We start from the raw sequence: 26,025 nt of genomic DNA, 5'->3' as shown, positions 1-26,025 counted from the left end.
CATGACAATCCTGTTCTCCTTTGCCTTCCCAGACTCCCTTGCAGTCAGGAATGATCTGGTGGCTGTAAAATATGTCTGTAAATTTTTTGACACTCTCCCTTTGAAAAGGTGGAGACTCATCCCCACAACCTTGACTACTGACTAGACTTGGTGACTTAATGACTCATTTCAAAGAGTGACTTCTGAGAGTAGGTCATAGAAACCATTGTTGCTTCTGGCCTGCTCTTCTGGGTTACTCACTCTGTGGGGAAACTAGCGGCCATATTATGAGGACACTCAACAGCCCTGTGGAGAGGCCCGCATGGGAGGAACTAAGTCCTCCCACTAGTAGCCAGCACCAACATGCCAGGCATGTGAGTGAGACACCTTGAAAGTGACTTCAGCCCCAGTCAGGCCTTTGAATGATTGCAGTATGGGCCGACATTTTGACTGCAGCATAAGCCAGAGATATCTTTCTGTTAAGTATATTTTTAAAGATTTTATTTTGTTTATTTTTTTATTTATTTTTAAGATTTTACTTTTAAGGGATACCTGGGTGGCTCAGTGGTTGAGCATCTGCCTTCAGCTCAGGCCATGATCTCGGGGTCCTGGGATCAAGTCCCGCATCAGGTTCCCCACAGAGAGCCTGCTTCTCCCTCTGCCTGTGTCTCTGCCTCTCTCCGTGTGTCTCTCATGAATGAATGAATGAATAAATAAATAAATAAATAAATAAATAAATAAATAAATAAATCTTTTTTAAAAAACGATTTTACTTTTAAGTAATCTCTACACTCAATGTGGGGCTCGAACTTAAGAGTTGCATGCTCTATTGACTGAGCCAGCCAAGAGCCCCTGTATTAATCATATTTTAAATTTTATATATTTTGGGATCCCTGGGTGGCGCAGCGGTTTGGCCCCTGCCTTTGGCCCAGGGCGCGATCCTGGAGACCCGGGATCGAATCCCATGTCGGGCTCCCGGTGCATGGAGCCTGCTTCTCCCTCTGCCTGTGTCTCTGCCTCTCTCTCTCTCTGTGACTATCATAAATAAATAAAAATTAAAAAAAAAATAAATTTTATATATTTTATGATTTTTAAGCATCTTTGGAGAGCCTTGCTGGCTGGGAAAAGACTGCCCCTCCCAGTTAGGGCTGGCTGATTCCTGGAGACAGTAAACAGCCTGTTGGTGAGCCCACCTTTCATACATAAATCAACTAATCTTGAGTCCACACCCCCAGCCACCTCCTTATCTAACTCACACACCAAGCCAATATTTCCCCTGACCTAGATCATCTTAGGGCCAGGTACTAGACAACTAGGGACAGCCCCTCTGCCCCAAAGTCCACTGGAATTATCCAAACTAGGCAAACATTGCCCTGCCCTGCCTTGCTTTTCCCACAGAAACCCCAATGGAGGTTGTGGCCTTGGCCTTCTTTTGATCCTTTCTGACTCCTGGCTGACACTGATGCTTTCTCCTATCTATGGCCCTGCATGGTAGGCTGTGCCTCTTGTTTCTAGGAGAACTATGAGTAATGTTCAACATTGCCTTCAGTGGCATTGAACTTTCCGTGTTGTCATGTAGTCATCTTGATAAATTAGGACTCAGACACAAATCACCCTTGAGAGATCCTGATCCAGAGCCACATAACTTCGCCATCCCTAGCTGACCCACAGAAACTGAGAGACAGTAAAATGTTTCCAGTCTTAAGCAACTAGGTTTTGGGTAATTTGTTTCCCAACAATGGGTAACTAACATGAATGGTCATGTGACTGTGTTCTGACTTGTACAACATAAGGGAAAGTATGCTGGGGTGTTTCTAGGAAGCTTTCCTCATAAAAGAATCAGAAGGGAGAGGCGAGCTGAGGGGTATCACCCTCCTTGAACAAGGATGATGCTTAGAGAAATGACAGCCGTTGGGGGACCAGGAAGCACTAAAAATAAGGATACGGGAGTGAAAAAGTAAAAAGCACTTGTGCCTTTTATTTTTATTTATTTTTAAATATTTTATTTGTTTACTTGAGAGAGAGAGAGAGAACAAGCAAGAGAGAGCATGAGCAGGGAGGAGGGGTAGATGGAGAGGGAGACAGACACCCTGCTGAGCGGGGAGCCTAGTGTGGGAGCCTGCCCAGGATCCTAGGATCTTGACCTGAGCCGAAGGCAGACACTCAACTGACAGAGCCACCCAGATGCCCTACTTTTATTTATTTATTTATTTTTAAATGTATTTATTTATTTTGGAGTGAGAGAGTGCATGCCCATGAGTGGGGAGAGGAATAGAGGGAGAGAAACCTAAGCAGACTCTATGCTTACCGGGCCCAAGTTAAGGCTTGGTCTTAGGACCCTGAGCAGAAATCAAGAGTTGGCTGTTCAACTGACTGAGCTACCCAGGTGCCCCGCACTTTAAAACATCATTAAGCCGGTAGAATGATTCCATGACCACCTGCATCTGGATATGCAGGCAAGCAAACAATCAATGTGCTTATGGTTTAAGCTACTGTATTCTGCAACTTGCAGCTTAATGCATTCCTAACCAAAATAATCAGCATGCACAATAGCACCTCACTTTACTGGGAGTAACTTGTGTGATGACTTACTTATCTACAATCTGAAATGAAGCTGAAAGCCCAACTGAACACGAAAACCAATACCACAATGTCCATACCAACCACCTTACCCTTAGGTAAGTGGGTCCTGGTCTTCACTCATAGCCTTTTAACTTTTACTTTAGACCCAATTCTAACAAGCCAATCCTAAGGTATCTTCCCAGGCACAGGAACTTAGAAATAAAATTCAATTCAATAATCAATCATTTGTTATTGTACAAAGCACTGTGGGAGGCTGTGCATGACACTGGGTATCCATAAGTGAGCATTAAGAGAGAGAGCAACATGATCTGATTGGCCAAGCAACTTGGGCTGTAGAGACCAGAGCAAGCCTGGAAAAAGGAAAAGAGTAAAGTTGCTAGGGAATGCCAATTTATTAAGAAAATATATATTTCGAAGTATTTTTCCATGGAAAATTCCAGCAACAGAACAAATCACTCTAACTCTTCTTAATTGTTGCTAATACTGGTTTCCAAAATACCCCAAATACTTGTATGCTTTAACTTCCTGACTCTCTTAAGAAAGTTTTCACAAGTTAAATACTGTGCTGGGCCTGGATCTGAGTTCAGAGGAGATGCACAATGTTGGCAATTCTAAGATATCCTGATGCGCAGTTATTCCACTTGTGTAGATGGGCATCTATGGCCCAGGAACAGTGGGAGTGACACGATAAACTAATGGCAGAGTGAGGACTAGAACCCAGAACTCTGAACATTTCCTTTCTCCAGGCAGTGAGGAAGGTAACATCAGTTCCCTCAAACCACCCAAACATTTTCTCTCATGAGGAAGAGGGTCTTCAAGCTCCCTCACCCCCACCCCCACTCCTCAGGTCAGGAAGCTGTGCCTGCCCAGGATTTCCTGTGTGTGGGAAAGAAACAGAATGAGCAGATAAATCCTCCGAGGCTTATTTTCAAGTGCATGAGGCCGTCTCCCTGGCCTCGATGCCCTGGCCAAGATGACCAATCCATTGACATGTGTTTTGTGTGTTTCTAAAAGTACTTTAAAATGATGTCTGTGCACCCATGAAGCTGGACGTGGTAGCAGAGGACCGTATGGGTCATTGTTCCTATGCTTGGGGGGCTGCCTTGGTTTGAGTCCTCCCAGAAGCAGACCCTGGGACAAATATTTAAGTGTCACTAGTCTATCTGCGAAATGAATCCCTGTGGGAGAGTAAGGAAATGAGACAGGGAATAGAAGTCTGCCAGGAAGGGAAGCATTATCAAGGTAGTCACTGGGGTGGATAGCTAGAGCTCAGCCCCACTAGGGACCTCTCAGAGACGGTGTTGGGCATACCTCAGTCATCCCAACCAAAGGTTTAGGGAGCTGGGGTGTCTACCCACCAATTTTCCACCCTTCAGTGGTCAAGGGCTGCTAGTTCTTGGCACTTCCGGCTTACCCGCATGTAGTCATGAGAGCTCCTGAGGCTAGAATGAATAATGCTGTCAGGCAGAGTTATAGGATTGACAGTGAGCAGCTTTTGGTGGGTAGAGGTGATTGCAGTGGGATATGGGTGGTGTCTGTTCCAGTTGACCACTAATTGGTTTTACATTCACAGGAAAAGGTGGACGTGGGCCCAGGAGACAGGACTCCCCCTCTCTGGGGGAGGATGTGAAGGGTGTGTTCACTGCAACAGCAGGGGCTTTTTCCTGTCTGGGCCTCCATCCCCGCTTTCTTCTTGTGTTGGGGAGCCCCGTTTCTGTGATAGTCAGCTAGAATATCCACGTCTTCCTCTTTGACACTCAGCTAGACCACATTGCCCAGCCTCCCTTATAGTTAGGAAGAGCCATGTGCTGATACCAGAGAGTGAAATGTGAGCAGAATGGCTGTGTGGCTCCTCCAGACTTGGGCAAAAACAAAAACAAGGGCAGCCCTGGTGGCACAGCGGTTTAGCGCTGCCTGCAGCCCGGGGTGTGATCCTGGAGACCCGGGATCGAGTCCCACATCGGGTGTCCTGCGTGGAGCCTGCTTCTCCCTCTGCCTGTGTCTCTGCCTCTCTCTCGCTCTCTCTGAATGAATAAATAAATAAATCTTTAAAACAAAAACAAAAACAAAAAAACAAGACCTGCCACATACTGTGCATTTTCCTATTTTCCCTTTCCATGGCTTATTTAGGGGCTGATGGTGGAATGTCTTTAATGGTGCTTTGGTGGAAGACAGTGTCATGCAAATTAGTACAGAAATCACTTTGCTAGCTGGAGTTATCTCTAGGAAGGAACAAGAAGATCTAGGAAGCACTTTGCCTTGCTCCAGGTAGAGAGAACAGCATGGACAAAGGCCATGGGGCAGGAAAGAGGAACCCAAAGCAAGTTGGTGTGACTGAAGGTAATGAGCAAGGGGATAGTGGTATGAGAGAAAGGTGCATGATCCTGATACAAGATTCATGGGTTTGTAGCAGGTATTTGATGGGTTTGGGCCAGACACAGCCTTGGCACCCTCTCCTGTCTCCCTAGGGCAAAGCATCAGCTTAAGAAACCAGATTGTAACCAGGAGGGGCTGAACCCAGAAGCTCAGAATCTGCGTGTGGCTTGGATAGTCGTGGAGTTCAGTGAGCCCCATGCCTGGAGTCCTCTGTTCTGGAGTCAGGGCCCTCTGCCCCTCCCAGTGGAGGAGGGGCTCTTCTGTGTTCCAGTCACAGCCCAGCCACCCTCCTAAAAGGATCATTCCCAGGTCACCTGGCCTGAATTTGGTGAGTCTTGAAAATCAGGAGGCCCAGACCTCTTGGGCTGAGTCCCTCTCTTCCTACAGGAATGACTCTAATACCAGAGCTACAGGCTGGTCTTATGGGCTAGCCTGGGAACCTCACCACATTGTTTTGTTAAACCTCAAGTAACTGATTTAAGTAATGAAGTGTTGGGCCAGAGCTGCTTGCCTGACCTCCGGGGCTGCTTTTCGCCTGCCCTGCCCCCACCCCCTCCCCCAGAGCAGTGTCCTCTCGGGAAATGCAGCTGACCCAGCTGCATCCGTGGGAAGGCCTGGCCCCCACACCTCGCCCTCCTAGCCCTGCTGAGGCCTCAGGAAATGACCCTCTTAGCAGCCACGAGCTGCGATCCAGAGGACAATGACAGAGAGACGGAAGCCTGTTTGTCTCAACTAACTTGTCCCTTTGGGTGGATGCCAGCTGCTGGAAACACAAAACTGAAGATTCAGTGGGAAAAAATATTTTTAAAAAAAACAAATAATCCTATGGGCTTTAGCCAACTTCTGAGGCTCTGAGGGATTTTGTTTTCTTTAATTGTGTGTGTTGTGTGTGTGTGTGAGTTTAAAATATAGATAAGGCTCAGAGAATCAAAGAATCTAAGGTTTGAAAGATCAGCTGTCCCACCCAAGCTGCAGGCCCCTGTGGCATCTGTCTTTATGTGGCTGGGCCCCACCTCTCCACACCACTGTTAGTTATATTACTTGGCTTTGGCCACTGTCCCCAGCACACCTCCACTTACCACCTAGAAACCCAAGAGCTCTTCTCAAACCCAAGTCGGGCCACCCCTTCTAGGGCTGCAGGCCAGCTCTGTCTCAGCTCAAATGCCTCTAAGGGGCTTCCTGACCACTCTCTCTGAAACAGCACCTCTCAACTGTTCTCTCTCAAAACATTCATCATTGCACTTAACCCTATCAGGAGTGATCTGGCTGGTTTACATATGCCCAGTGCATAGTAGGTGCTCAGTATATGTTTGTTGACTGACTGAATGTTTTCCAGTGGTAGTTGCATTTAGATCAGAGTTGACTCAGAGAATCCAGTGTTGATTGACTTGCAACAAACATTAGTATTGGTTACAAAGAGTGTGCCAGGGCCAGTAGGTAAATCAATCGAGAATATCCCTCATTCACTCATTCATTTGGAGAGTAGAGCCCTGAATAGGTAGGGATTTGGTTGAGGGGTGCAGAGAACAATAAGGAAGTGTCATGGAAGAGGGGATTTAAGGTGGGTTTTTCATCAAAAGAGAAGCCAGATGGGCTGGAGGACTGTCCAACTTGCAGGAACTGTCTGGCTTGGAAAACGTGAATGTAAATGTGTTTAGGAAAGAAAGAGAGCTGGGTGGCTCAGCAGTTGAGCATTGGCCTTTGGCTCAGGTTGTGATCCTGGGGTCCTGGGATCGAGTCTTGCATCCAGCTCTCTACAGGGAGTATTCTTCTCCCTCTGCCTGTGTCTCTGCCTCTCTCTGTGTGTCTCTCATGAGTAAATAAATTAAATCTTAAAAAAAAAAAAAAAAGAGAAATGGAAGACAGTCATGGAGGGCAGAATTTAATTTATTCCCACTTTGGACTCCAGGAAAGGCAGAGACCCGGTTTCATCGGGGGCACTCCACAAGGTGGGGACACTCCGCCTTGTTTGCTGAAGCAGTGGAGCAATGAATGTGAAGGGCTGAGGTGGGCTGGGGGTGAAGCTGTTTTGTCATCCGAGTCCTTGAGTGCTGTGCTAAGCACTCTGGGTTTTCATCAAGAGGCAACAGAGTCTGATAAAAATAATGACGCTGAGAAGTCTGTTTCAAGATCCTGAATGTCACCTGCTCCAGAGTTTCAGTTCTCCAGTGATGCAGACTATTATGAGATGCTTCTGGAAAGTACAGTCACCAGGGACCCATCCTGGAAGGGTCCGATTCTCTGTTAGTTGGAGTTGGGGCCTGGTCACCTGCATTTTTACAACCTTTCCAAATGTTCTCATCATTTGCCGGGTTTGGTGACCACCGAGGTTCAGAGAGCTGAAGGCAGGCAGACAGCGGCAGAGGGGGCACCCGGACCAGGTCCATGTGGCCCTCCGTGTTTCCTCGCTTCTTCTGCAGCCTCCCTCTGGACTAGCTCCTCTCTCCAGTTTTCTTTTCCCGGGATGCGAGTATCTGGCTGAGGCTGCCGGCTCCGTTCTCTCTTCCACTCCCCACCCCCAGCCTCAAAGGTCAGGTACCTCCCAGCCTTCCGCGGGCATGTCCATTTATGGCTCTGTTGTTCCAAAATGTGGCCAAATTTATAAACTCCCCCTTCCCGGAGACACGAAACAATTTGCGCAGAGTACAGTGTGGGGGGGAGAGCTGGGAGCTTCGTCCGGGGCCTGGACTTCAGCCCGGGCCCAAGCCCAAAGAACTCTGGCGTGGGACGGGCCCTAGTCTCTCCTTGGGCCTCAGTTTCTCCACCTACAGAGCAAAGGAACTGGACTAATCATTCCTGAAGTTCTTCTTACGTTTAGACACACCCAATTTACTGCTTACAAATACCAATTTTGTAAATCTGTGGGCCCAATAATTGTAAAAGGGCTGGAGGATGGACTGCAACTCTAGGCTCTTTTGCTTCTTTTCTTTCTTGATAGCTTACTTGGTTTTTAAAATTAAAACAATTACTCAAGGAATCAATTTCCACGGTGAAATGAAAGTCCCCCTCATCTGCTCCCTATTCCTACATTCCTCCCCAGAAATATCTATTGTCAAAAGTTTGGAATGGTGCTTTGAAGACAGGATTCTCTGCCTTTATTTATACGTGTATTTGTGTTAATATGGGAGGGTTTTAATGGCATTTGTTTCTTACATACATGAGAATTGTATAGTTGGCATCTCACTCTTTTTTACTTAATGTCTTATATTCCTCTTGCTGTATCAACCTCTTTATTTATTTTTAAGATTTTATTTATTTGAGGGAGACTGAGTGAGAGAGAGGGAGCATGAAAGGAGGGTGGGTCAGAAGGAGAAGCAGACTCCCCACTAAGTGGGGAGCTCGATGTGGGGTTTGATCCTGGGACTCCAGGATCATGACCTGACCTGATGGCAGACGCTCAACTCATTGAGCCACCCAGGTGCCCCTCAACCTCTTTTTTAAAAAACAGTTTGAGGTATAATTTATATACTATAAAATTCACCTATTCTGAGGGTATAGCTCAATGACTTTGGCAAGTGTGTAGGGCCATGCCATTTGACAATGAGCTCTTTGTCACTGGAGGTATACAAGTGGAGCCTGGCCAGTCATTTGTCAGGGGCTGTAAAGGAACTCTCAAAATCTGGTGGGAAACTGGGCTTCCAAAGAGCAGTTTGGTTAAGGGGTTAAAACATTTCCACACCCTGCCCTGCCCCACAAGTGCCCTTGGGCCCATTTGCCAACATCCCTCAACCACAGGCAACCATTGATCTGTCTCCATAGATTTTCTTCTTCTGGGCATTTCACATAAATGAAATAATTACAATATGCTCTTTTGCATTTGACTTCTTTGCTTAGCATCATGATTTGGAGGTTCATCCATGCTGTATGTGTATCATCCTCTCTCTTGCGAATATGCCAGTGTCTAGATATGCTACATTTTGTTTGTTTGCCAGTTGGTGGACTCTAGGAGCATATTCAGTGTGGGGCTATTAGAAATGATATTGCTATAAGTGTTTGCATACAAGTTTGTGTGGGCATGTGTTCTCATTTCTCTCGGGCAGATAACCTCAATCCCAACCTTTTAAACTACTATGGTGTCCTCCACTGGAAAAATGAACTCTGATGTCACCTGTCCTCTGTCAATGGTCATTTAGATTGTTTTCAAGGTTTTATTTATTTTTTTATAGATTTTTAATTTTTTTATGAGAGAGAGAAAGAGAGAGGCAGAGACACAGGCAGAGGGAGCAGCAGGCCCCACACAGGGAGCCCGATGTGGGACTCGATCCTGGGTCTCTAGGATCACACCCCAAGCTGAAGGCGGCGCTAAACTGCTGTGCTACCAGGGCTGCCCTGTTTTCAAGGTTTTATTCTCACAAGCCCGCTGGTCTGAGATTCTTCACCTATCCATCTTTGGGTGTGTGTGCTAGAAGAGAAATGGCTTGGTCATAGAGTATGTACATTTTACATTTGTTAGATTGTTGCCAAATCATCCTCCATGATACTCTTGCCTTCTCTTCAAAGGAACAGAGAATAGTGAGAGAGAGAATCCACTACAAAGATAGCACCATGACTCCCACTCTGCCCATTGAGCTTGAGGGACTGGACAGGTAGGAGAAAGGCCTGGATAGAAGTCTCCAGGCTGGGGCAGTTACAAGATAGCTGAGGTCAAGCAGGAGAAAGCAGAGGCTGGTACAGGGACTAGAACCCTTCCTCCCAAGCTTCTCCTCTGCAAGCCTATAGGTAATGAACTCTTTGTCACTGAAGGTATGTAAGTGAAGCCTGGCCAGCCATTTGGGAGGGGCTATAAAGGAATTTTCAAAATCTGATGGGAAACTGGGCTATGTGGCTTCCAAGCAGCAGTTTGGCTAAAAAGTTGAGAACATGGGCTTAGCTGGCAGGGGCCCCTAGTTCAAACCTCAGCTCGGCCATTTCCTAGCTCTCTTCCTTCCAGCCTCCAGGTAACCATGGTTCTGACTCCTATCACCACAGATTTATCTTGTGCATTCTAGAACTTCATGCAAATGTTATCACACAGAACATTCTCTTGTATCTGGCTTATTTCATTCGTATTATGTTCATGAATTCCTGAGTTGTTTTTTTTTAAATCTCCCTTCATCCAGTAGGAGACATTCATCAATATTCAGTGATTCATTAATTTCTTCCATCACTGAGTCACTCATTCAACAAGTATTTCTTGAGCCCTTACTGTGTGGGGAGGGCCGGCCAAACACAGTAACCCATGGCAAAGACTGGTGAACTCTGAGTCTCCCAGGAGTTTCTTTGAGTACAGACTATTTTGGTTCCAAATTCAGAATGGTGACAGCCCTACTGTGAACTACCCCAGTATCACGTAGAATCCCAATTGCCAGAGGCCACACAGCTCAGTGGTGAGGGGCTCAGACTCTGGCATCCATACACACGCACTTAGTAGGTGATTAATAAACAGTGGCTATGACTATTTCCTTGGCACAGAAATATTGTAAGGAGAAGAGCTTTCCCCTTTTCCTAATCTTTCATTGGCCCTAAAAGGTAGGTACCATTACAATCTACATTTTACCAATGAGGAAAGGATGCTCAGAGAGGTGAGATAACTCTCCTGAGGTTGCACAACTGGTGAGTGGCTGTGTCGGGATTCAAACCCAGATCTGCTGAGTATCAAGTATGAGCTTTCACCTCTGCTACAGGGAATCAGCTGACGCCTCCTCCCCCTTCCTTTAAGCCAGAATCGCTCTGGACAAAGGTTGTGCACTTTGCCATTTCTTGTTGTCTTTTTCCTACTTTGAGGGTCAACCCAGGATGTTTTCCTAGCTTTGGATTTTGTCTATTTCAGCTTAAAATAATATTGGAGGGGGTGGGGAGAAGCACAGCTCACCAGCACCAACTCCTGCCCCTGTCCAACATCCTGGGCCTGGGTTCGAAATGGGCTCACTGCAATCTGTCCCCCTCCATCCTGCTTCCTGGGGAATGTCCTCTTTAGGGTCCTCCTGGACCCTCACTTGAAAGGTCTATCAAGTGCTCTCTAATGGCAACATTTCCCTAAGTGATAGACATGAGATTATACATTTGGGCTAGTTGTTACCAATGACCTGACTCACCCAGCTCAGCTTGTTCCTGTGAGTGAATGAGCCTTTCATTTTAACTGCTGGCTTTTAAGGGGCCAAGCATCCATTTTTCCAACCATGTAAAATCTATTAGAGAAGGAAAAATGTGATTCAAAGAAGTAGTTAAGTTTTCTCCATGGGAGCAAATTTTCCAGGGAAGAAAATATGTCAATCTTATGATATAATTGAGTGGCTTTCAAAAACATATTTTTTCAGCACATGAACCCTTTTGCAGAGGCCATTTAAGCTGAAGCTCAATATACAAATGGTAAAAGTGGAGTTTCTGTGACAGAAGGGGGAGGAGTGAGGTTGCCAACAGGCATAGGTTCCCTCTCACTCCCTTGCCACTCATTTCTCTGTGAAACTTGCCACTGGGTGTGGAACCCAGTTTGAGAACCTCTGAGAGCACCCTGGCCCGGGAGTAAGAACCCTGGGTCTGAGCTCCAAGGTCATTCTTTACTGGCGTGTGACCTCAGAAAAGGGGGCAGGCTTCTCTGGACTCAATTTTCCCATCTGGGAAATAGCACAGTTGTAACTAAATATAAACTTCTTTCTAGTTCCAAGATTCTGTGTTACTTGGGAAAATTTAGTTTGAAGCAGTAAACTGTTGGAAATACTGACTTCTGAAAAAAAAGAAACAAAGTTCTCTTGTTCGAGGACATCCAGTAACAAACCCATGGCTATAAAAGTATTTTCTAAGTAGAAGTGCTGTGGGTCTCCTTGCATGACTTGATAGAAAAAGACCAGGAGATTCATTTGCTTCATTATTCGAAAGTAGGTCAAGTCAAATCATCATGCTATACAGCTTAAATGTACATAGTGCTGTATGTCAATTATATCCCCATAAAACTGGTGGGGGGAAAAGAGATAATATTAAAGTGTCAAAAAAAAAATACTACCCAGGAAAATTGCTCCTACAAATCAATGCAAAAGTCACTAATGTATTACCATATGTGTGGCAAGGGGAACACTCTAGAAAAAAAAAAAAAGAAAGTAAGCTAGAGTTGTCCCCTGTTATCCCATCTGTGTAATTGATTTGTCAATAACCCTTTCTCTCATGTTCATTATAGGAAATGTACTAAGTAATGAAATGTACTTAGTAATGAAAAGCCAAATGACATTAGCATAGGCGGTTACTGAATATCAATGTAGACAATTAAAAAAAAATCAAACACACATGTGCACCTGGGAAAACCAGCAGTTCCGCTTTGCTTAGTGGTTTTTTGGGACACAGAGCTCTTAGTGCTAACACCAGAAAAATCCTAGGCAAGCTGGGTTGAGTTGGTCATCCACCTGACATATAGCAGTGACTATGTGCTAGATGCCGTTCCAAACATGTTTCACATATTAATTTTTTATTTTTTGAAAAGATTTCATTTATTTACTCATGAGAGACACAGAGACAGGCAGAGACATAGGCAGAGGGAGAAGCAGCCTGTTGCAGGACTTAATCCCAGGGCCCCGGGATCACTACCTGAGCCAAAGGAAGACATCCAACCACTGAGCCACCCAGGTGCCCCTCACATATTAACTTTTTAAATCTGAATTACAATCCTATAAGGGAGGTACTATCATGATCTCTATTTTGTGGGTCGTCAGGAGGAAACTACAGCTCAAAGAGGTAAATGGCTTTTCCAAGGCCACACAATTGGCTGGAGGCAGAGCCAGGATGAAAACCCACCCAATATGGCTCTGATGCTGGTACCTGCTAACATCACGTCATCTTGCTCCTAAATTGTGTCTTTGGCGAATCACAGAGCTGTGGCCAGTGTGTGACCAAGGCCAGCCAGTGCTAATGTCATTTGGGTTTTCATTACTAAGTACGTTTCATTACTTAGTACATTTCCTATAATGAACATGAGAGAAAGGGTTATTGACAAATCAATTACACAGATGGGATAAACAGGGGACAACTTTAGCTTACTTTCTTTTTTTTTTTTTTCTAGAGTGTTCCCCTTGCCACTCAGGAGACCCAGGCCTGGCTCTCTGTGTAATATTGAGGGACTATATCAGCTTCTTTGGATCCTGGCTTCCAGCTTGGTGAAATAAGGGGGCTGGTCTGGAGCAATTTTTTTTAAGTAGAACTTGTCAATCAGGACCCCAATGCATAGAACAGACCATAGTCACAAAATGTACATCGTCAGCATTTAGCTGGAAATTCTTCACGGTATACAGAATTCCTGAAACTCTGCTACATAGCCTGAGGCTTCCAAAAGTGGAGTGTGAAAACTTGTGGCTTAATTGCTCTCTAAGGACCTTTGGAGCTTTAAAATTAAATCCAACATTTAATTCAAACATTTCATTTGTTCATGCCACAAAAATGTTTGAACTGCATAAGATTTGCCAGGCACTGGTCCAGGCACTGGGGCATCAGAGATGAGCTAGACAAGGATCTCTCCACCCTGGCAGTATTGTTGTTTGGGGCTCTTGTGCCTTGCAGAATGTTTAGCAGCATTCCTGGTATCTACTCGCTAGATGCCAGTAGCTCCTGCCCAGTGTGACAGTTCCAAATGTCTTCAAATGTTTCCAAACCGAACTTGGGGGGTAAAAATCAACCCTGGTTAAGAATTATTGAGCTAAAGTTATAAAGATCTCTCATTTCATGAGTTTATGTTCCCTGGGGAGGGACAGACAACAAACATTTCTTTTTTAAAGAAATGTGTGCTAAAGCGAAAATGGGGTGATGAGTTGGATGAGCAGAAAAGGTGTCTCTGAGAGGATGATATTTGATCTAGAACAGGAATGTCCAGCAGGAAGGAGCCAGCCATGCAAAGATCTGAAGGAAGAATGCTTTGGTCAGAGGAAGCACTGAAAACAAAGGCTGAGAGGTGAACAAAACTTGGCTTGATTAAGGTACATAATAAAGGTCAGTGTGCTAGGAACATTGAGGATCAGGGCAGAGGCAGGAGAGGTGAGCTGAGGGGGCATGGAAGGCAGGTAGAAAAGGGAAGGATCATATCATTGAGGGCCTCATGGGCCAGGGGAGGGAGGCTATTTTTAATTATGACCCTTGCCATGTGCTCCTGGGCTAGGTGCTAGGGACACAAATGTGAAGAAAATAGTGAGCTCACAGAGGATGATACAATTAATTCTGTCTGAGGTGAGTCTAGGCAGGCTTCATGGTGGAGGTAACATTGGAGCTCATTTGAAGGATGGAGAAGAATCCATTCTGTGGAGAAAAGGAAGAAGCAGAAATTGTTTCCCATACACTATGCATGTGATTCTCTCTATTAAAGTTGTTAAATTGCTAACTCCTGGGTCCTATCCCCAGAGGTGGTAGGGCCCAGGAATCTGTATTTAACAGTGTTGTAATGATTCTGAAACAGGTGGGAGGGAGACCTCACTTTGAGAATAGTGCTCCATGGCTTTCCTGTCACTTTTCTGGTGCTTGGTGGCATATGAATGTCTGGGCAAGTCTTATTCCAGTTGGAAAGCATTCACTGGTTTATTGTATACCAGGGCCCAGGGGTAGAAGAGAAAGGCAGAAAGACCCAGTCTCTACCTCTCTGTGTCTCCAGTTATTCCTTCTCTTGTATGAAGAAACGGAGGCTCAGAGAGGATAAGTGACTCCCCCAAAGTACACAGCTTAGAAGAGGCCCATCTGGACACTGACCCCCAGTCCAGTTCTCTTTCTCTTCCACCAGCCACACTCAGGGTGTTCTGCCCTAGAGAATCCCTGCATACACCACCCATGAAGCTAGTGTCCCCTGATTTGAAAGTCAGTTCTGACTCACACCAGAGGGAGCCACATGAAGCCAAGCAGGCCAGTTGCCAAAAGACCGGGCAGGAGAATGGACACAGGGTGCTACACACAAAGCTCTGAATGTGCAAGTGTCCCAAACGTTGGTTGTTTTTCTTTCTTCCAACGGACACACATGGCTATGAGGGGAAAAAAAATCTCACAAAAATATTCAGACCACAGGAAATATGTTGGCAACTGCCAGAGGTGTGTACAGGGGCTCTTGCAAGAACGGGCTGGTATGAGGCCGGCGCCAGGGATGACTGCTGGGAGTGTGACTAAGAACCTTCCTTCTCTGAAATCCAACCTCCTTTCCTTTTTAACTGGGTATTTGGGCCGCTGAGACCACACCAGATGTGGATCTGGAGCTGTACAAGTGGGTGATGAGCATGGAATTGTGTAAGCTGGCAATCATATAAGTGTGTAATGGCATAAGGGACTAAGCAGGTAAAAGGGTAACCCTGGAAGAGGGCAAGCAGATCAGCAAGTAAGTATGTAATTGCGTTAGCACATGAGAGTGCAAGCATGTAAAAGGTCCATGTGCAAGGAGATAAGCGTTGGGCATGTAAGGAGGTAAACATGTGAGCTGGTAAGTGCATAAGAATGTAATTGAGCAACTAGGTCAGGATGGAAGCGTGTAATTGTGTGGGCAGAAAGTTTGTAAATAAACAGACATGGGAGCAGGTAGTCATATTAAGTGGATTAGCATGTAAATGGGTAAATGTGGAAAAATGTGAGTATTTGGCTTGCTACTTGAGGTGAGAGACATGCAGCTTCCACACACTACTGATGTGAACCAAGCCGTTTTCAGAATTTCAACCAGATCATGGTTTTGGCCTGTAATGTGGTGAGGTGACAACGTCCAAGACCCATTCTAGAGTATTCTCAGCACAAACTAGCCTTGGGTCATTTGGGACATTATTTCTATTTACCATACTGTCAAGCAGAGCAGACAAAGCCTCAGTGTGTCAGTGTGCTGTAGGGCTCATTCCCTAAAGTGGCCTTCGATGCCCATGAAGTGATTTTGAATGGTACAAAGATAAACACTTTTTTTTCTATCAACCATTACATGTATCTTATAGGAAAATTTAAAACTGGCCCTCCAAATGCATGATATCACCATGGCCTTTGTTTCTTAGGATGAGTTAAAAGAGGTAATGCATTTTGTTGAGTTAAAACATGAATTGACTCACTTCACAACTGGGGCCCATATGGACCCCATATAGAGTTGCTAGTAGTAGTGGCAGGAGCAAAGTCCTGGGCCATAATAACTTCCATTCCACAACCAGGGCACTGGCAGGTGGTCTCACCTATCCATAGTGACAGCAGTGAGCAGCAACAAAATATTGTGTTTCCTTGCTTCCCATGCCATGGCATAGGGGGATCTGGACCCAGTGGCATCTGCTCATCCCACTGCTACGAGAATGTCCTCAATGAGAGCAGATAACCCAGAATAGCATTTTTCCCCAGCACATGGCACCAATAGAGATTGAGCAGGAGCCTCAGCATCACCAGAAGAATGAAGCAGATAATAGCTTTGCAAGAGTTCAGAGAATTAAGCTGCCACTGGAACTCAAGCCCAAGGAAACAGTCCAGAACCTACACCTCAACAGGGTGATTGCCAAAATACAAGATTTCAGCAGGATCAAGAGCCTCCTGATGCAATTACCAAAATGCCCAGGATGAAATTTTAAAAATCATCTATTACCAAGAACTAGGAAAATTACAATTTGAATGAGAAAAGAAACTTAACAGGTGCTAATTACAAGATGAGGAGGATGTTTGAATTGCCTGACGATTTTAAAGCTGCTATCATAAGAATGCTTCAATAATAATGACAAATTCTCTTGAAACAAATGTAAAAATAGAAAATCTCAACAGGGGCAGCCCAGGTGGCTCAGTGGTATAGCACCGCCTTCAGCCCAGGGCCTGATCCTGGGACCAGGATCAAGTTCCACATCAGGCTCCCTACATGGAGCCTGATTCTCCCTCTGCCTGTGCCTCTGCCTCTCTCTCTCTCTCCATGTCTCTCATGAATAAATAAATAAAATCTAAAAAAAAGAAAAGAAAATCTCAACAAAGAAATAGAAGTTATAAAAAGAACCAAGTGGTATTTATAGAACTAAAAAGAAAAAAACAGTAACCAAAATAAAAATCTTGCTTGATGGTTCTCATTATTGGAGTGGAGATGACAGAATAGAATTGTGAACCTGAAGACAGGACTATAGAACCTACTCAATCTACACAACAGAGAGAAAAAAAGACTGAAAATAGATATAAAAGACACATCTGATAAAGAACTCATCCACAACATGCAAATAACACTCAACAATAAGAAGATAAATAACTTGATTAAAAAATAGGCCAAAGATTTAGCAGACACCTCACCAAAGAAGATCTAAATATGGAAAATAAGCATGTGAAAAGATGCTCTACATCATATGTTCACATTTAATGCAAAACAACAATTAGATACTACTACATGCCTATCAGTGTCCCAAACAACATCAAATGATGGTGAGCATATGGAAACAGAAATTTTCATTCATTGCTGGTGGGAATGCAAAATGGTATAACCACTTTGGCAGATATCTTGGCAGTTTCTTACAAAACTGAACATACTCTTCCCATACAATCCAGCAATCATGCTGCTAGTTATTTATCTAAAGGAGTTGTAAAATTATGTTCACACGAAAACCTACACATAAATTTTAATAGCAGCTTTATTTATAATTGCCAAAAATTGGAAAGAACCAAGGTATCCTTTTGTGGGGAATGGATAAATAAACTGTGGTACAACCAGTCAAAGAAATATTATTCACCACTAAAAAGAAAAGAGCTATTAAGCCATGAAAAGACATGGAAAAACCGTAAATGCATAGAATTAAGTGAAAGAGGTCAATCTGAAAAGTTTACATATTATGTGATCCCAGCTATGTGCATTCTGGAAAAGGCAAAATTTATGTAGACAGTACATAGGGGGTAGGGAGGGATGTATATGGAGAGCACAAAGGATTCACATCATTATACATTTGTCCAAGTCTATAGAATATATAAAACTAAGAATGAACCCTAAGATGACTATGGACTTTAGGTGATAATGATGTGTCACTGTAGGTTCATTAGTTATAATAAATGTACCTCTCTGGTGAGGGATGTTGATAATGGGAGAGACTATGCATATGTGGGGGCATGGCACATATGGAAAATCTATGTACCTTCATCTCAGTTTTGCTTTGAACCTAAAACTCCTCTATTTTTTTCTTTAATTTTGAAAAAAATTGAACAAAGTCTCATGGGTCTGTAGGACACGGATCTGCGAGACAATAACAAAAGATCTAACTTTCATACCATGTTCCAGAAGTGGAAAAAGAGTGTGGGGCTAGTGTTCATAGAAATAATATTTGAAAATTCATATTTGGTGAAAGACATAAAAATATAGTTACATGAAGCTTAGTGAATCCCAAAGAGGATAAACTCAAAAAGATCCACATCAAGGTGCATCATAATTAAACTTTTAAAAACAAAGACAAAAAATATTATAAGCAGCCAGAGAAATGATACATTACCTATAAAGGAATATCACCTTGAATGACAGCAACTTTCTCATCTGAAACCGTAGTGTCAGGAAATAAATGGTACATTTTTCAACTACTGAAGAAAATAAAGTATTGTTAACCCCAAATTTTATATCCAGTGAAACTATCCTCAAGGAATGAAGGGGGAAATAAAGCCATTTTAAGATGAATGAAAACTAAGAGAATTTGCTGCTAGCAGAATTACCACTAAAGAATGGCTAAAGTTTGTTCTCTTGTCAGAAAGAAAATAACAGAAGGTTTAGAAATTAAAGAACAATGGAATGGATAAAAATAGAATTAAACTATTATTCACCTCATGATTTTTAATTATATTTTATGGTTGAAGCAAAATTTATAATACCACCCATTATGGTACACAATGTATGTAGAGGAAATATTTAAGACAATTATATTGAAAAAGTAGAAAAGTAAAGGGATCCAAATGGAAAAATATAGTTTCTATACTTCATTCAATGTGGTAAATACCAACACCAGAGGGCTGTGATGAATTACATAATTATATGGTAACACCTAGAACAGTTACTAGAAAAACCACAAACAAATTTGAGATCCCTGGGTGGCTCAGTGGTTTAGTGCCTGCCTTCGGCCCAGGGCGTGATCCTGGAGACTTGGGATCAAGTCCCAAGTCAGGCTCCCTGCATGGAGCCTGCTTTTCTCTCTGCCTGTGTCTCTGCCTCTCTTGCTCTCTGTGTCTCTCTTAAATAAATAAATAAAATCTTAAAAAAACTGCAAACATATATTTATATATTATACATTCTGTTCAATATATATTGTATAATTTGTATGTATACTGTGTATATATTCAAAGCAATATACTAAAAAACATCATAAGTAAATTAAGCTGAAACTCTAAAAATGTCACTTAAATGCTTAACCCACATGAAGGTAGTAAAAAGCAGTAGGATGAGCAACAGAGGGAAAAAAACATGAAGCACATAACAAAATGTCAGACTTAAGCCTTGACACACCAATAGTTAGTTCAAAATGTAAGTGGTGTAAAGATACCAATTATAAGACAGAAACTGGCAAAACAGAAAAAAATTACGATCCAACTATGTACTGTCTGTAAGCAATTCATTTCAAACATAATGATACAGGAAGGTTGAAAGTAAAATGATGGAAAAAGTTACATCATGCAAACATTAATTTTAAAAAGAAGGAATGACTATATTAATAGTCAAAAAATTAGAATTCAGAATAAGAAAATCACAAGAAACAATGAAGGACAATATATAATGATAAAATGATCGATCTGCCAAGAAGATATAACAATCCTAAATGTATATGCAACAAATATCAGAGCTTGAAAATATATAAGCAAAAATGATATAACCAGAAGGAGAAATAGATAAATCCACATTATAGTTGGGAATTTTAACATATAATTCTCAGCAATTGATAGAACTACTAGACAAAAAAATCAGAAAATGTATAGAAGAATTGAACAACACCAACCAAAAGGGTGTAATGGACATTTATAGAACTCTCCACCTACCAACCACAAAATATATCTTTAAGGTGACCAAGGGACATTCACCAAGATTAACCATATCCTGGGTCATAAAACAAACTTAAACAAATTTTTAAAAACGAAATCATACAGCTTACATGCTCTGACCATAACGGAATCAAACTAGAAAACAGTAATAGAAAGACAATAGGAAAATCTCCAAACTCTTGGATATTAAATAATACATTTTAATTCATAGGTTAAAGAAGAAATATCAGAGGAAAAAAATTTTAAATGTAGAACGAGGGCACCTGGGTGGCTCTGTCAATTAAGTGTCTACTTTTGGCTCAGGTCATGATCTAATGGTCCTGGGATTGAGCCCTGAGTTGGGCTTCCTGCTCAGTGGGGAATCTGCTTCTCCCTCTCCCTCTGCTTCTCCTCCCCACCCCCAGTTTGTGCTGTCTCACAAATAAATAAATAAGTAAATAAATAAATAAATAAATAAAATCTTAAAAAACATAGAACTGAATGAAAATGAAAATACAACATTTGTAGGATGCAGGTAATGCAGTGTTAAGAGGGAAATTGATAGCACTAAAATCTTTACATTAGAAAATAAGTAAGACACTAAGTTAATAATCTAAGTTTCCACCTCAAGAAACTAGAAAAAGAATAGAAAAATAAACCCAAAGCAGAGAGAATAAAGAAAATAATAAAAATAAGAGCAGAGGGAAATGAAATTGAAAATTGAAGAACAACGGAGAAAATTAATGAAACGAAAAGCGATTTCTTTGGGAAAAATTAATAAGATGACAAACTTCTAACAAGATGGGGAAAAAAAATCAATATCAATATCAGAATGGATGGGAGATACCACAACAAATTGTGCAGCTATTAAAAGAATACTACAAACAACTTCACACTATTGGACTTAGAAGAGATGAACCAATTCTTCAAAATCCACAAATTACCAAAGCTTGGTCAAGGTGAAATAGATAACTTCAATAATGCTTTGATTACTGAAGAAATTGAAATTTTAATTTAAGTGCTCTAAAAAACAAAAACAAAAACCCAACCCTCCAGTCCCTTTTGGTTTACTGGAGAATGTTACCTAATAGTCGAAGAATTAATGCCAATTTTACACACTCTTTTCCAGAATATAAAAGAGGAAATTTCACTTCTTAATTCATTTTCTAAGGCTAGTACTATCTCTATACCAAACACAGAGAAAGGCAGCTCAAAATTGATCTTTCATAAATTTAGACCCAAAAATTCTCAAAAAGTTTTTAGCAAATCAAGTCCCACAAAGTTTAAAGAGAATAATAACTATCACTAAGTAGGATTTATTCAAGGCATGCAAATCTGGTTCATTATTTAAAAATTAATGAACATAACCCATCATTAATTTAAAAATTATATACTGAAGCATAAGTCTAACAAAAGATGAACAGAATCTGTCTGATGAAACGTACAAAATTCTGAAGAAAGAATCAAAGAAGTCCTAAATACTTGGATAAACATACCATGTTCATGAATGAGAAGACTCATTACAATAAAGATGTCAGTCCTGCTTACATTCATCTATGGACTTACCAAATTTCTATCAAAATCTCAGCCAGTTTTTATATACAGAAATAATCTTATTCTGAAATTTATATGGAAAGGAAAGGACTCTAGGTTAACCAAAACAATTTTTAAAAAGAATAAAGTGGGAGGAATCACTTTTCCCAGTGTTAAGGCATACTATATAGCTACAGGACCTGATGGAGGGACAGACACATGGATCAATGGACCAAGATGGAGAATTCAGAAATATATCCACACAAATATTCCCAATCAATTTTTGACAAAGAGCAAAAACAATCCAATGGAGGAAGGACAGACTTTTCAGTAAATGGTGCCTAAATGGCAAAAAAGAAAAAAAGAAGAAGAAAACTTCACATCTTATAAACCTTAACTCTAAATGAATTACAGACTAAATTGTAAAAACATAAAACTACAAAACATCTAGGCAAAATAAAATACAAGAGAAAGTCTTTGGAACCCAGGACTAGACAAAAAAGTTTTTAGATTTGACACCAAGGGATGCCTGAGTGGTTCAGTCAGTTAAGCATCTGACTCCTGATTTCAGCTCAGGTCATGATTATTGTGAGATTGAGCCCAGTGTGGGGCTCCATGCTTAGCCCACAGTCTACTTGATATTCTCTCTTTCTTTCTCTCCCTCTGTCCGCCCCCCCTTCTCATGCTCTCTTTCTTTCAAATAAATAAAATCTTAAAAATAAGATTTGATGCTAAAAGCATCGTCCATACAGTATGTTAAGTGAAACAAACCATTCACAGAAAGAAAACAACAACTGCATGATCACACTTAAATGTGGAATCTAAAAAAGTCAAACCATAGAAGCAGAGAGGAGAACAGTGGTTATTACGGGTTATAGTGGCCAGGTGAGTGGGGAGTTGGGGAGATATTGGTCAAAGGGTACAAAGTTGCTGTTATGTAAGATGAATAAGTCTAGAGATTTAATGCACAGCATGATGACTATTGTTAATAATACTGTATCAAATACTAGAATTTTGCTAAGAGAGTATATTTTATGTATTTTCACCACCAAAAAAGTAATAACTATGTGAGATGATGTGTTAATTAGCTTTGCTATAATAATTGTTTTACTATATATGTACACCAAAACATCATGTTGTACACCTTAAATAAATACAATTTTTATTTTTAAAAAGCATGGTCCATAAAGGAAAATTGATAAATTGGAGCTTGTCAACATTAAAAACTTTTGCTTTACAGAAAAGCATTAAGAGGATGAAAAGACAAATGACAGGCTGGGAGAAAATATTTACAAACAACATATCAGACATAGAAGAATATCTTGAATATATAAAGAACTCTCAAAACTGAACAGTAAGAAAATCAAACATTCTGATTAGAAAATGGGGAGAGGGGGGATCCCTGGGTGGCACAGCGGATTGGCGCCTGCCTTTGGCCCAGGGCGTGATCCTGGAGACCCGGGATCGAATCCCACGTCGGGCTCTGGTGCATGGAGCCTGCTTCTCCCTCTGCCTATGTCTCTGCCTCTCCCCCCCCCTCTCTCTCTCTCTCTCTCTCTGTGACTATCATAAAAAAATTAAAAAAAAAAAAAAGAAAATGGGGAGAGGACGTGTACAGACATTTCATTGAATAGGATATATACAGTTGGCAAAAAATATGAAAAGATATTCAACATCATTAGCTGTTAGAGAAATGCAAGTAAAATCACCACACACCTATCAGAATAAAATAATAAATAGTTATAACACTAAATGCTGGTAAGGATGTGGAGAAACTGGATCACTCATATTGCTGGTGGAAATATAAAAAGGTACAGTGTCTCTGGAAAACAATTTATTTTAAAACTAAAAATGGACCTACCAAATGACCCAACAATGAAAACTTATTTTCTTACAGGAACACATACACAAATATTCATAGTAGCTTTACTCATAATATTCCCATTCTGGAAACTACTCAAATGTCCTTTAGTGGGTGAATGGTCAAAGGAACTATGCAACATCTAGGGGCACGTGGGTAGCTTAGTTGGTTAAGTCCCTGACTCTTGATTTTTTTTTGTCTAACTTTATTTATTAATGAGACACACACACACAGAGGCAGAGACACAGGCAGAGGTTCCATGCAGGGAGTCCAATGTGGGACTCGATCCCGGGACTGCAGGATTATGCCCTGGGCCAAAGGCAGGCGCTGAACTGCTGAGCCACCCAGGGATCCCCTATGACTCTTGATTTTGGCTCAAGTCATGATCTCAGGGTCATAAGATTGGGTCCCACGTATGGCTCTGCACTGGGTGTGGAACCTGCTTAAGATTCTCTCCCTCCTTCTGCCCCTCCCCACCTGCTCTCTGCTTGCTCTCTTAAAAAAAAAAGAAAAGAAAGAAAAAAAGAAAGAAAAAGAAAGAGAGAAAAAGAAAGAAAGAAAGAAGAAAGAAAGAAAGAAAGAAAGAAAGAAAGAAAGAAAGAAAGAAAGAAAGAAAGAAAGAAAAAGAAACTATGGCACGGAATACTACTCAGAAAAAAATCCCCAAACTATTGATATGCAGAATCATTTGGATGAACGTCAAGGAATGTATGCTGAATGAAAAAGAAAAACAGTCTCAAAAGGAAGTATAGTGTACAATTCTAGTTAAGTGACATTCATTAAATAACAACTATAGAGATGGAGACTAGATTGGTGGTAGCCAGAGGTTAAGGATGGATGGGGAGTAGAATGGGTGTGGCTACAAAATAAGGTGGGAGGGAGTCTTGTGATGGTTTAGTTACACATGCAATAAAATTGCATAGTGCCACATAAACACACACGCAGACAGGAGTGCATATCTGAATATGTTCTGGGGGTTGTACCATAATCAGTTTTCTGGTTGTTGTTGTTGTTTTAAGATTTATTTATTTGAGAGAGAGATCAAGAGCGCAAGCACATGCATGTGCACACTCAGGGGTAGGGGAGGAGGGGCAAAGGGAGAGGGAGACAATCTTAAGCAGACTCCCCACTGAGTGTGGTGCCCTAGACAGGCCTCACCTCGCAACCCTGAGATTATGACCTGAGCTGAAATCAAGAGTCAGGCTTAACTGATTGAACAACCCATATGCCCCAGTTTCCTGATTTTGATATCAAAAGCATGGTCCATACATTAAGTTGTACAAGGTGTTGCTACTGGGGGAGGCTGGATGAAGAGTGTGTGGGATCTCCCTGTACATTTCTTCTTCCTTCTGGTGAATCTATAATTATTTCAAAATAAAACATCTTCTTAAAGTGAGATGATTTAAAGAAAAATTTTATTTTATTTTATTTTATTTTATTTATTTATTTTTTTAAAAGAAAAATTTTAAGTAAATAATAAGGGACACAGATATGGCAAAAACCATGAAGGCATTAAAGTAAATGGCATTTAGACATTGTGCTGATGGAAAGGGCACAGGGTTTTGGGATCCTGGGTTCAAATCTTTGTCACCTACAAGCTGTGTGACTTTGGGTCAGTCTTTGCTTCAGTTTTCTTATCTGTGAAGTGAGGAGAATCAGATCCACTTGAGAAGACTGGATAAGGCTCAAAGGTGAGTGGATATCCTGAAAAGGCAGGTGGGTTCTGATGTAGGTTTACAGGATGAAGGAGCAGGAACCATCTTTCTTGGGTGGAATTCTCTGCCTCACTGATACATAGGATAAGCTCCTAGATTTGTTCAACGCCAGTGAGGGAGCTGGCTCTGAGTGATGGATCTGAGATGGGTGGGAGGTATTCCCAGAGGCTAGGGTTAAGAATGGGGCAGCCTGAGAGAGAAAGAGCAGCATGACTGTCCTGCCCTTAGGCCCTGCATCCCCTCTGGCCAATATGAGGTAACAGAATAAGTTTGTCTGAATAGGCCCAGGGCAGGTGAAGGGAAGGAATGCTAATAACTAGCCCAACCCAGCTAATAACCAATGACCTTTCCTACCTTTTAGGAAACTGGTGAGATCACAGGCTGACCTTGCCTTCTGCCCTCATATCTCCAATAAGCTGCATAAGGGAGGAAAGGGCAACAGGGGCAGTGGCCTGGACAGCAGATTCTTCTTGCTCAGTGGAGAATGGCTCTGAAATCCAAGAAAGTTGCAGACCACTGCCAGATAGGCAGGACAAGAGTGCTTCATCCAGAACCTACTCAACACTGAGGAACAGGATGCAGGCCCCAGAGGAAAAGTTTATTAGCAAAAGCAGCAGCCTTCTGCCTCTGCAATGAATTTACCAGGAGGAGCTGAGAGAGAACACTTATGAAGTGACATTGGCATCCTCAGGCTAGAGAAGAATGGCTACCATCCTTTCTTAAGTGAACACAAGGCTGACCCTTGACTGTGACATGGGTGATGCAGATACCTACAGGTGCCAAGATGCCAACATAAATGAAAGAAACCATTGAGCATAAAAAAGTAAAATAAAAACCAATAAAAGGACAAAGCTCACATGATCATCTCAATAGGTACAGAAAAATCTTGCGACAAAATCCAATACCTAGGGGTGCCTGGGTGGCTCAGTTGGTTAAGCATCTGCCTTAGGCTCAGGTCATGATTCCAGGATCCTGGGACAGAGCCCCATGTCAGGCTCCCTACTCAGTGAGGAGGCTGCTTCTCCCTCTCCCTCTGCCTGCTGATTCCCCTGCTTTGTGCTCTGTCAAATAAATGAATAAAAT

At 42.1% G+C, this 26,025-nt stretch overlaps 2 long non-coding RNA genes across 2 annotated transcripts; one reads left to right on the top strand and one right to left on the bottom strand.

Annotated features, from left to right (window-relative positions):
* Nucleotides 1-261: 261 nt before the first annotated feature.
* On the top strand, nt 262-26,025 carry LOC112676824 (uncharacterized). Its single transcript, XR_003146735.3, has 4 exons — nt 262-353; nt 2,492-2,657; nt 5,031-5,266; nt 25,304-26,025. It is a non-coding gene; the product is annotated as an uncharacterized LOC112676824 (long non-coding RNA).
* LOC125753749 (uncharacterized) lies at nt 6,808-10,619 on the bottom strand. The gene is made up of 2 exons (XR_007406223.1): nt 9,833-10,619; nt 6,808-7,703 (listed from the first exon to the last, which is right to left on the bottom strand). It is a non-coding gene; the product is annotated as an uncharacterized LOC125753749 (long non-coding RNA).

This window comes from Canis lupus, chromosome 26 (genome assembly GCF_003254725.2).
Source record: "Canis lupus dingo isolate Sandy chromosome 26, ASM325472v2, whole genome shotgun sequence".
Taxonomy (NCBI): domain Eukaryota; kingdom Metazoa; phylum Chordata; class Mammalia; order Carnivora; family Canidae; genus Canis; species Canis lupus.
Note: the sequence above shows the minus strand (reverse complement) of the source record. Positions and strands in the feature narration are given on the sequence as shown.